Source organism: Ambystoma mexicanum, chromosome 8, assembly GCF_040938575.1.
Source record: "Ambystoma mexicanum isolate Mex_15411 chromosome 8, UKY_AmexF1_1, whole genome shotgun sequence".
NCBI lineage: Eukaryota > Metazoa > Chordata > Amphibia > Caudata > Ambystomatidae > Ambystoma > Ambystoma mexicanum.
Window position 1 is genome coordinate 1,108,714,032 of NC_090929.1, and position 11,742 is coordinate 1,108,725,773.

The following is an 11,742-nucleotide window of genomic DNA, read 5'->3' on the forward strand; positions in this document are numbered from 1 at the left end:
AACAGGGGCACTTCCTTTGGAACTCCAGAGTGTGCCCGTGGGCCAGGGCATTTAGCACCCAACTGTCGGTGGAGATGGACTCCCACACACTGAAGTTCGCCAGACTGCCTCCCACCGGGGTGCTCAGGTGGGGGCCCGATGTCACGGGCGGTTCAGCCCTGTTTCGCCGAGGCCTTGCCACCCTGGGCTCCTTGGTGACGACTATATCCACCAGCCTTGCTGCAGCCTCTGTAAGCTTCCTGCAATGAGGAGCGGGCCGCCTGATGGTACGACGAGGAACTGCCGCCGAATCCTTTGGAGGCACCTTGAGATTTGCCTTCAGAGGTCCGAAAGGACGGCCGTCGTTGATGGAGTGACCAAGGCACGGGCCGTCTGTGTCCGCCTTGATGGCCTGCAGTGACTCGTCCACTGCCTTGCCGAACAGGTTGTTTCCGTTGAAGGGCAAGTACAGTACCCTGGTCTGCACATCCTGACGGAAATAGGTGGCCCTGCGCCAACCACGACAGCGAAGGCAAAAGCCTTTGCCCATCTGATGAAATCCGGTATCAGCGTTATCTGCGGCTACCGTGATGGCGTGATCCGAAGCCACCTTGCCCTCTTGCAGGATTTCAAGGGCTTCCACCCTCTTGTAGTCTGGGAGGAAGTCCAGGATAGGAGTGATCTTGAACCACAGCTCCCTATCATAGCGGGGTCAGTTGCGCCCTGAGGCACATAGGAGCGGAGTCCGGGACCCGGTACTACTTCTTGTACTGGTCTCTTCTGCAGAAGGGACCGCCCTTCATCCCAGATGTCGTCCAACAACGGGACTGAGTATGGTTTTCCTCTTGCCTTCCCGTCGTTTGTAAAGAAATCCCTCTTTCTTCTGCTCCTTGGGGCACAGATGGAAGAGCTCCGAGGCCCTGGCGATCATGGCGTGAAAGGAGCCAATTTCGTCGGGTGGGTACGCCCGGGCGGGAGATGACGGGAGATCCATTCCGTCGTCACCAGCGTCTGTCCCCCGTCTTCCCAGTCTCCGTCTCAACCCCTGGCAGAGGGGATGGAGGTGAAGGTTGGAAGGGTGGGGCAGGATGCACCCACCAATGCTTGTTTGACGGACTGCCCGATGGTCCAGGTGCCGCTGGATCGTCCACTGGAGGTAAGGGCAACTGTGCCCTTATCTCTGTGCACAGGGTCTGTAAGGTCAGCAAGATTGCTCCCGAATTGTCCTGCGGCGGAGGCATTGGTTGCGACTGGAGTGTCGGCAGGGGCATGGTGTCCTCGGGTTCCTCCTTGGCACGCCGCTCCTCGTTGGCTCCACAGTCGCTCTCTACGTCCGCCCCGTCGGGATCCTTCCCATAGGTCCTGACCTCCTCGAACCTCTTGTCCAGGATTGCTTTGACGCCAGACAGCTCATCTTCGGAGGAGCTATCAGAGTCCGTTAGGGCTACCATGCCCCCCTTTCTTGGCCTGGGATTTCACGGGGGTCTTCTCGATAGGCTGGGATGGCAGGGAAACTCTAGGCCTGGAAGTAGTCTCCACTGGGGTCGCCCCCATAGGCTTCGCCAGGGCCGCCACAACTCCCTCAATCAAGGCCTTAGCCGGGTGAATCAGGGCCTTCATGACATTGGGCCCATCTGAGGCTTTTGCCGTGGGGGGAGGGTCACTGCCTCGCTCCCCCTTGGGTTCTCCATCGGGGCCTGCCGGGGCTTCTCCCGAAGCTTACCTGGGTTGTCCGACTTCCTCTTCACCAAGCCAGAGTGTTGGCTAGTGGTTGACAGCGTTGGTGATATCGTGCCCTGCCTGGCAGCCGAGGAGCCTGAACCAATGGCACTCCCGGTACCCGCGAACTTGCGATGCTTTGCCTTCTGTTGGGTTGGGCCCCCATCGCAAGAGCGTCCTCAAAGGTCTTAGAAGACCACTCAGACTTCTTCTCACATGCTGCTGGGGTCTTCGCCTCCAGCCAGTTAGCGAGTCGAGTACGACGGTCTTTCATGGTCTGGACGGACATGTTCTTGCAGAACGCACAGTCCTCCACATGTGAATTGTCGGCTTGAAGGCAGTAGAGGCACCAGGAGTGCTCATCTTCCTTGAAGACGTTCTGTAGTCCACATCCTGGGAAGATCCTGAACAGCTTGGATCCAGTTGGTGTCAAGTCTCCTTTGTCCTGGGCCATGTCCACGCGGGGTAGGCCTCAAAGATCTTCTGGAATCCTCCAAGAAGTGAAATTCGAAAATTGAGGCGCGTAAAAATTTCCGAAACGGGTTCCCGTTGATCGGAAGATGAAACGGTGGAGCTTGAGGCTCGATTTGACTGAAAAATAAAGAGTAAACTCTTTAGAAAAACGCAACACGCAGTAAAAGCTCGAGAGCTAAAGCACAAGGACTCCCAACACTTGAACGTGTGGTAAAAATCTGAAGAGGGCTGCCAGAGGAGGGGCTTAGGTTGAGGGAAGTCACTGGCTGGGGGCAGTACGACCCAGAGACCAGTGATTGGTTACTAGTAGAAGACAGTTCAGAAACAAACTGATTTTTTCTTTATCGAGGATTCCCCGCCTGACAACCGGGAATATTCATGAGCATGTGAATCCATGCCAGACCCCATGCAGGAGAAAGAAAAAAAAAACACTTCAGCAGACCCTACCTGTCCAGCCAACTACTGCCCTATTTCCATCACCCCCTTCCTGGGGAAACTGCTGGAGAAGCTGGTCTTGCCCCAACTCAACTCATACACTGAACTTGTTGGTGGTCTTCAAAGACTATAAATCAGGATTCCGGGCATCCAGAGGCACAGAAACAGCTCTTCTGAACACCCGTGAAGAACTGCTCATATCTCTGCACTCCAACTCCCCAGCTGTCCTCATTCTACTTGATCGCTCCTCTACCTTTGACACGGTCAACCATTCTGTCCTCATACAAAGGCTCCACGATACCCTTGGTATCTCGGAACAGGCACTGTCCACCTTCCTAACTGACCGCTCTTCCTAAGTCATCCTGTGTACCTTCTCTCCTTACTTCTCCACATGTGGTTCCCCCCCAGGGTTCTAGCTTCTCCCCTTGGATCTTTAACAACCAACTCACTCAGCTGGTACTCCTCAGCTCCTCCTCCCCCACCTGCCAGTGTTATGCAGACGACAACTCTTTCAAACTTCCTGCTGACAATCTTGCACCTGCCGTCATCCCGACTGCCTATCTGCCATCCAGTCCTGGTGCACTTCCAATGATCTCTGCCTCAATGTCAGCAAAACTGAGATCCTTCACACTGGAACTCCTGCTCCCTCCTTCCCTTAACTCTGGCCTTCCTCCATGGGCTTTCCCCCTGCACCTTCTTCTGACACTAGAGACCTCAGAGTCATTTTCAACTCCTCCCTCCCTCACACTCGGGACATTGCCAAGAAGTCTCACTTTCAGCTCTTCCTTCTCAAAGGAATTCTCCCTTTTCTGAATTTCCCCCAGAAGCTCAATGCTATCCGTGCCCTGGTTTTCTGTAGGCTGGACTACTGTAATAGCCTCCTCCTTAATCTACCTTCTTCCACTCTACCACCCCTTCAGCTAATCTAGAATAGCGCAGCAAGACGTATCCTTGGCATTAAGCCCAGGGACCACATCTCTCCTGCCCTAAAAAGTCTTCACTGGCTCCCTGTTGCTGCACAGATTAAATTCAAATCCCTCTGCAGCATCCACAAGGCTGTCTGTGGCTAGGACCACACTCTCTTCAACTCTCACTCACGAAATACTCTCCCTCTAAACCTCTACGTTCCTCAGGTGTCAACTCTTTCACTAAACAGAAGGAAGGAGGTCAATCGCTTTCCTCAGCTGGATCCCTCCTATGGAACAGTCTCCCCCTATCTATGCGTCTCGAGCAGACTCTTAAATTCCGGAAGCTCCTCAAGACTTTCCACTTTACCTTCTCCTTCCTTGCCTCTCTCCTCTGCTAATCTCACAGTTGCTGTGATTGGTGTCCAGGGCCCTTATGCATCATCTGGGCCCTTGACTTCCTACACACAATCGCCCCTGCTTCTGTCCACCTTCAACACTTGCCTCGTTTCACCCTCTACGCTGGAGGCTTGCACTTTCCACCCAACACGGCTCTAGGCCATGTAGAACTTAACAGAACTTGCACTTCATTTGTAGCTCACCCATGAACACAGACACCCCAGCACCTACTCCCACTGCCCTCTTCCTTGCTGTACTTGCACGCTCTCAATACTCAGATGGCATAGTATGTTCGTCCTTTTCTTTTTTTCCTCCACTGTATCTAATATTTATGCATTTTAATGTGTTCTGTTCCCTCTGTTGCCCTGTGGGTGCTGTGAAACTAAATGTACTTGCTGTATAAACACCTAACAAGCAAACAAGGTGGCAGATACATCAAGGAGTACAGCCCAGCCTTCTGCATCAGCTGTTCTTTTTAGGTCATCCCAGATGGACACTAGGGAGGATTCTGTTCCTCCGAGCGGTCTGAAGACAGATTGCGCAGGGTCCAGATGGTTGTTGGCTTCAGTAAAAATGTTAAGCTCCTTGTATGCTGTGTGGTCCATGAGTTTATCCATGAAGAGGGTGTTGGAGATTGGCCGGTAGATCTGGGGGAAGAGTGGGTTGAGTGTAGGTTTTTTGAGGAGGGGTTTGTTGTAGGAGGTTTTTAGGGCTTCCGGGAAGGATCTGCATGTTAGGGAGTGGTTGAGGATTGAGCGTGTGATACTGCCTGTACATGAGGCTAGGATGTTTTTGAGGGTGGGTGGGCAGGGGTCCTCAGAGGAGCCTGAAGGGCGGCTTTGTGCTACCAGCAAGAGAAACTCCTTGTGTAAGATGGGCAAGAAGAGCTGAAGGTTTGCATCGAAGGGGGGTTTCGCTGTGGGTCGGTAGGGGGCATGTGTTCCAATTTAGAGATGATGGCAGCATGTCTGTCAATAGCGACATTGTGGAAGTGTACTGATAAGGTGTCACGTAGGGATTGGGAGATGGTGGGGGGGAGGCTGAGGGGTTGAGCAGGCCAGGAAGCTGAATTCAGAAATTATTCTATGCAGTTCTATGCAGTTACTTACTCGGGCCGGGGATTTAGACAGGGTCACCCGAACACCATCTTCGCTGACCGTTCCCTCAATCACTTGTGGGGTTAATTTGCTGACCAGTGCCACAATCCTCGACTACATGATCTTTACCAAGACACCACATGCAGATGGTCATCTTTGAGTTGCAGTCTTGACACCACTTGAAACCGGACGCCCTAGGAACAGAAAGACTAAAATCAGTCGAACGTGACAATTTATTGAATTAGACATTTTTCTTACAAGACTTGTTCCGAAAAGCAGCATGCTGAGCACATGGAAAGAAATAATTGAGGTATGGGGGGGAATAGCAACGTGGTATTTATATGGCAGCCGACATCACGTCCGGAGTCGAGGAATGGCACAGTCAAGTCAAAAGAGATAGAATGTTGATTCGTACTACTCCCCGTCAAAAAAGATTCCTAGCAGCTGACGCTGAAACGGATATCTGATAAAGAATCTGCAGAAGTCAATCCATTGAAATAAAAACCGGTGCCAGTGAACCGAACTCCAAAGCCAAAGTAGGCGGAGGACCTAAAGTTCCATGAAATCCATTAATCATAGGAGAATCTTGTGGAAGGTTATAGGTGGCAAAGTCCTTGAAGTTTCCCTATTCCACTATGTTAGGGAGATTTATAATTTGTATTCTTCATCCCCTCTCCTAATGAGACCCCCAGCACTTTTTGCTGGACTTCTGGACCTTTTTCAAATATCCTGAATGAGTGGAGCCTTTTTTTTCCACTCATTAATTCTCATGGGCTGTCTTTAGGAATGCTATTCTTTGTATTTTACCTGTCCTTTGGATTCTATTTTTCTCCATAACTCTTAAAGGCAAAGGCATCTGTATTTTGCTATTGCAGCACACAGCTCCTCGTGGGCAGTGTTGCTGGGGACCATAAGGGTCCTCATTTGAGATTAAAAAAATTGTCCTCGGGTAACCACAGTTCTCAAGGATAGAGATACTTAGTATCTCTCCTAAAACACTCTCTGCTCTTGTGACTTTTTAGTCACAGACAGATAAACTCCTAGTTATTTCTGGTGGCAGTGGACATGTCCTACCTGCTATTGTATGATTTTTCTACTGCAGGCTATGCCCATAGCATCGGTAGTGCACAATAGGGGCACCCAAGTAATAACTTGAGGCCTTCCTTCCTTTTTCGCCATTACTAGCGTGGTTGTTCTTTGTCAGCCTTTCTACCATTCTGGAGGGGGAGGCCTGTGTGTGTTTTGCCTTTGGTGGGAACCCTTGTGTGTCTCCACCCAAGCTGGAGTTTGTCTGGGCAGGCAGGAAGTGGGAGTTTTCCACCCCCCCTGTCCTTTGTCTGCCAGAGTGCCTGAATGGGACCAGCTCCCACTGAAGGCCTGGCTGTCCCGATTGGACAGCAAAATGCCCACTTGCGTCAGCCGCCCTCCATTAGGAAAGTCTGTCTTCTGGGCCGGAGAAAACACGGGACCTCATTGGCTCAGTGCACACGCACCACACAGCTCCTACGAGTCACGTAGTGCGTGTGTGCCGCACCATTGGAGGGCCAGCAATAGGGCTGGTGTGGTCAACAAGGCTTGACGCCGAAAGGCATTCCAGCCTTGCCACGCCAGCTGTAGCACCAGAAACCTCGCCAACGTTCCAGCTAGCCTGCCAGCACGTCCGGTAAGTACAGATTTATTTTGTGTGTGTTGTCCTGCTTGTATGTTGAGATGCAGGGGTGGGGGAGATGTGTTGGGTCTGCCTGCATGTTTGTTTGCAAGTGCAGTGTATGTTGCGATGCAGAGGTGGGGAGGAGGGAGGGCTGGAGGGGGGGCTGTCGGATCTGCCTGAATGTTTGTTTTTGTGTGGAAGTGCAGTGTACGTTGAGATGCAGGGGTGGGGGTTGTCGGTCTGCCTGAATGTCTGTTGTGTGCAAGTGCAGTTTATGTTGAGATGTGGGGGGGCAGGGAGGGGGGTGGTCGGGTCTACCTGAATGTTTGTTTTTGTGTGGAAGTGCAGTATATGTTGAGATGCGGTGGGGCGGGGGGTGTCGGGGCTGCCTGAATGTTGGTTGTTGTGTGCAAGTGCAGTGTATGTTGAGATGCAGGGGTGGGGGTTCGGGTCTGTATGGGTGTATGCTTGTGAGTTTGTATGGCGAGTTGGGGGTGGAGTGGCTCGGGTCTGTATGGGTGCATGCTTGTGAGTTTGTACGCTGAGTTGGGGGTGGGGGGCTTTGGGTCTGTATGGGTGCATGCTTGTGAGTTTGTATGCCGAGTTGGGGTGGGGGATTGGGTCTGTATGGGTGCATGCTTGTGAGTTTGTATGCTGAGTTGGGGTGGGGGTTCAGGTCCGTATGGGTGCATGCTTGAGAGTTTGCATGCTGAGTTGGGGGTGGGAGCATTCAGGTCTGTATGGGTGCATGCTTGTGAGTTTGTATGAGTTGAGGGGGTTTGGCTCTGTATGGGTGCATGCTTGTGAGTTTGTATGCCGAGTTGAGGGTGGGGGGGGGGGTTCAGGTCTGTATATGGGTGCATGCTTGTGAGTTTGTATGCCGAGTTGGGGATTCAGGTCTGTATGGGTGCATGGTGTATGCTTGAGAGTTTGTATGCTGAGTTGGGGGTGGGGGTTCCGGTCTGTATGGGAGCATGCTTTTGAGTTTGTTTGGGGAGTTGGGGGGTGGGAGGGTTCGGGTCTGTATGGGTGCATGGTGTATGCTTTTTGTATGGGCATGCAGTGGGGCAGCATTGAAAGCACACCAGTGCACATCCTCCTGCGAGCACCAACTCTCTCTGAAAACCAATTACTGTGTGCTTGCCTCATTTACTTAACTTACGCACATACAGCAACAAAGGCAATGTATCTACGTAACTTATATAATGAGCAGGGGTAGAGTTAATTGCCTCTCGTGCTCCCTAGTCTGCTTTATAAAATAGGCCTTGTGCAATACAGGAGGGATCCAGGCTTAATGCTACATCTAATGTTTACGAGAGTTTGTATAAAGCATCTGCATGTATATCCAGCATTAGCGCTTAAAAAAAGCAAAGTATGGCTGTCGCAAAACTGAGGTTTTTTTTGTTGGGGGGAGAGGGGGGTTGGACGTGGAGAATTTCCACAGTCAAAGTTGGGCAGGTATGGAACGGGTGGCTGGTCTCGATAGGGACCCCCAGCACTTAATACAGAATGAATATATAATTTTGAGGGTGGATTCTCCCGGCTTCTAAGCACTTTGATGATAGCTGATACCCCTACCCAACTCAATGTATCCAGGTCGGAAGGATGAAGTCTGCACTGAGGTGGATCCTGACCTTTGTAGCAGGTTACACAGATTTCTAAAGAATCACTTGGGATCCGGCGCTGCCTTACAGCCACATATTACCAGGGCTCTCTCTTCTGTCACCGCACTGTTCCTTTGAGATCTGTACATGAAATATCCAGAAATTCTTTGGGTACATAATAGTTTGGGTCTTTTTGCTGTCCTGGCCCCACCCTTCACTCACATCCACCTTCTTTGAATCTCAGGGGTGAGATGTTCAATTTTGCCTAAATTATCCATTGTGGAAGCAGCACAAGATGTATATGCTAATCAAGGTTTCCCCTTACAACCGCACTGTGTGATCCTGGCCAAATCACTTACTGTGTATCTTTGCGCAGAATGTGAAGCTATTTAAGATAGGATCGTAACATGCTTGTGACATGTTTGGGGGTACTCTAGAATAACCATTGTGCAGAAACAGCCCATCTGTTGGCCCTCATAGTAAGCAACCTTTGCTCAGTTTGGCTTCCACAGACAGCTTGACGGGCAGAAGCGAGACTGTTGGATTAGCAGTGTCTTTCCAGTGACCCGTATGCAGCAGGGAGGAAGCCCTGCTCCGTTTGCTTCATTCATACAATTGGAATCAGAATCCTTTGCCTTTTGTTGAAACGTGACCCAACGAAGGCTATACTCCCAAGAGTTAGCAGTGTCATGATGCCTGCCCCCGGAAGACCAGACCAGGCCCAGCAGCCCCAGAAGCAGGCATCATGCCACTTGGAGCATGCCCAAAAGCCCCAGTTAGGGGCTGTTTGGGTACAGTCCTGGCGCCGTGGGCGCCAGGCTCATTATTGATAACTTACCTGAAGCAGACCATGCTGCATACTCACCTGAGGCAGACCATGCTGCATGAAGACTCAAGCCAAATGAGGCTTAGGAGGGACTATTTTACTGAAGGGACTATTTTGTTACTTGGGTGGGGCTGTGGAAGAATACTTACCTGGATCTTCTTCCAAGGCTATTTAAACCACGCCCGGACAGCCACACGTGCTTCGCGTTATTCTGCTTGCTGCAGCGTAACGCTCACTGTGTTTTCAGCAGCTCCAGTCTTCAGCCATGCCCGCTTCAGTCCTGGGACTCCTGAAACAAGAAGACAAAAAGGATAAAGGTTAGAACAGGAGTTTTAACTTTAATCTTTACCTGAATCCTGATTCCATCACATTCTCTCCATCTCACAGCCGCCCTCCGACACCTAAGGAGACAAAGACAGCAAGGTGAGCAAGGGGACTCTCTAAGGCCATACAAGCTACCCCCAAGGACTTACCTGATTTACCACGGAAGGTACTCGCCTCATTTCGGATCGGCGCAGTCAACTCTGCTTCATCGCCGTACCCCGGCCCCTAAGGGGAAAAACACAATAGACTTACCTGAATCTTACCGAGTGCCATTTGGAAATCTTCGAGTGGATTAATCGGCAACCTGCAAGGAATCGGACAGAGTGAAGAGCAGACATTTGAACTCTTATGAACAATTGGACTTTAGAGTCAATACTGGAACTCACCAATTCCTCTACGCCAGTGAAGTAATTGGTCATCAACGCGCCCCTGCGGTCGACGCAGGATGGAGAGCTCATCCTTCCAAACCATCAGGTGAGAGTAAGGAGGGGACATCAAGAGTGATCAGTGGGAAGACAACGGGAGTGGGGAAGGTGGGTTGACACTCAATTCCACGGGTGGTTAATTCCTCTTCTCCTTTGCAGAAGAATATTCTTGCGAGCCAGACAAACTAGGCTGAGCGGGCCAGTCCAGTCAGTCATCTCGGCGCTACACGTCACGCTGGTGGAAATAACAGCGGCCCAGTTCCGGTCGATGCCCCCGTGGGAACCAGGTGAGCGTAATAAGCAGTCCAAAATACTGTCCCGCCACTGCCCTCCTATATTGAGCACTAACTTTCCAGGGTTTTGCAAAAATGAGTTTTCTAGAAAGTTGAGGTTTGTGACAGTGCATTTGTGCCAGTTTCTACATTTTGTGCTCTGGCTGGATGTTCCGATGTGTACGGCGCAGCTCTGCCACAAATTCAAATGGCTACTGTAGTAGGGTCAGCCAATCCGTACATTTACCACCTTCATCTCAAACATTGCAGTTTGATATGCTATGCAGCCCGTTATTTTTGAAGGAAATATCCATCAATAAGTGCATGAAAAGGTATGCTGGCAAGGCTATGTTCTTTATCTTATCTTGTTCTTTTGTCGCTTCTAGGCTTCTATAAAAAGTGTATAATTTGTATATACACTAGACTTGGCCCATCGTAGTGGGAGCAGAACAGTGGAGTTTGTATCTTCCCCGAAGTACCTTTGAAACTGCCCTTTACCGTTGGTACTCCATCTCAGTACCCAGGCCCCTTGGTGCATTGCATCACTGTTTGTGCTCCAAAGATGTCCCTGCCAATGTCCAGTCCAGTTAAAAAAAAAAAAAAAAAGATTGACCAGGAGCACCATCAAACAGAGGTGACTAAGCAACAGGGTGTTTTTGCATAGAAAAAAATAAAATAAAGTCTGAATGTGCCACCTTTGCGAGTGGTAAGGTTGCACAGCTTATTGCAAGGTCAGCACGTCCTTTCACAGATGGGGATTTCGTAAGAGACTGCCTGATGGAGATTTGCGAGGCAATGTGTAAAGAAAAAAAAGATGCTTTTACAAATGCTCCCCTTTCACGGATGAGTATCGAGCGACGTATTGTAGACATGGCTGACAATTGTTACAGCCAACTGAAAATGCAATGTAAGGATGTCAAGTTCTTTTCAGCTGCCCTTGAGAGCACAGATGCAAGTGACGCAACCCAACTCTTAATTTTCATTTGGGGGGGTCAATAACGAATGCAAAGTATTTCAGGAACTGGCTTCCCTGGTATCTTTGCATGGCAGGACTACTGGTGCTGACATTTTTAATGCCTTTCAAAAAGTCATTGATGATTTAAATTTGCCATGGTATACTCTGGTAGGCGTGACGACTGATGGGGCGCCAGCCATTGTTGGGGAGCAAAATGGTTTTATTGGCTGCTTGAAAAGACACTTGGGCGAGAAGGCAGTCCATTAAAAAAATTATCACTGCATCATACACCAGGAGGCATTATGTGCAAAATATTTGAAATTCACAGAAGTGATGGACTTCGTTGTGAAAATTGTTAATTTTGTCCGTTCGCGCTCTTTAAATCACAGGTTGTTTCAGGCGTTTTTAGAAGAGGAAAAGGCTGATTATGGCAATGTCCTATATCACACTGATCGATGGCTTAGTCGTGGCAATGTGCTGAAGCGACTCTTTGCTTTACGGCACAAAATAAAAGCATTCCTTGATGAAAAAGGAATGGACACTTCCGTCATGCAAGATATTGACTGGGTAGCGGACTTTGCTTTTCTGACTGACCTGACAGGCCATTTGTATGATTTAAATTTAAAGTAGCAAGGAAGCCAAAATGTACTATCAGATCTGTTTGAGGCAGTTTGTGC